The sequence below is a fragment of the Pocillopora damicornis genome, chromosome 7 (assembly GCF_964200805.1).
Source record: "Pocillopora damicornis chromosome 7, jaPocDami1.2, whole genome shotgun sequence".
Classification (NCBI taxonomy): Eukaryota; Metazoa; Cnidaria; class Anthozoa; order Scleractinia; family Pocilloporidae; genus Pocillopora; species Pocillopora damicornis.
Window position 1 is genome coordinate 15,039,431 of NC_142676.1, and position 700 is coordinate 15,040,130.

A 700-nucleotide genomic window follows, 5' to 3' on the forward strand; every position below is an offset into this window, starting at 1 on the left:
CCTTCGAGTCTTAGGGTTGCTTTGAACCTCCTCTCTTCTTCTTTTCCTCTCTCACTTTTCTGTTGTGTTTAGAAAATTTTTTGGCAGCTGTGACACGCCCTGGGTCTCTAATTGGTTTTATCTTATTTTTATCATTTGAAGTCACCTTTTAAGCCTCCACGAGGCGCGGCCGAAGGTTAGCCCCTGCGGGCCCTGGCTGAAGGCTAGTTGGTGCTTCTTCAGTCTTAGGTTCTTTGTCATCCATTTTATTTGTTGATATAATCTTAAGTTCCTATTCAAGTTCTTACGCAAGTACTTGCTGGTTCAGCTTCGAGAATACTGGCAACATCTTTGATTACTGCAGCTTCGCTGCCCGGCCGAAGGCTTTCTTTTTCATTCATATCCCATTTATATGTTAAATTTCAAAATTTATACTGAAAGGATGACGAATGCATTTGTGTGAAATATTATCAGGATGAATATTTCTTAGTGATTTAATTGATTTAAGTTGATATCTTGTCTTCTCTTATTATTCTCTTATCATCGTTGGCACTCAAAGCTATCTTGTTTATCGTCTCAGTGAAGACCTCATGCTTATGTGATCTGACAACATCCATTTTCCTCATTTTCATGTTTCTGCGGAATAAGCAGTCCTTGTAGTCTTCGTGAGTTATATTCTCCTTTATTACAACCTTCTCAATCCCTTTTCACTTTTTCTCCT

At 38.7% G+C, this 700-nt stretch overlaps 1 pseudogene; it reads right to left on the reverse strand.

Annotated features, from left to right (window-relative positions):
• Positions 1-482: 482 nt before the first annotated feature.
• The window catches only part of LOC149042760 (uncharacterized), a 606-nt pseudogene continuing 388 nt past the window's right edge, over positions 483-700 (reverse strand).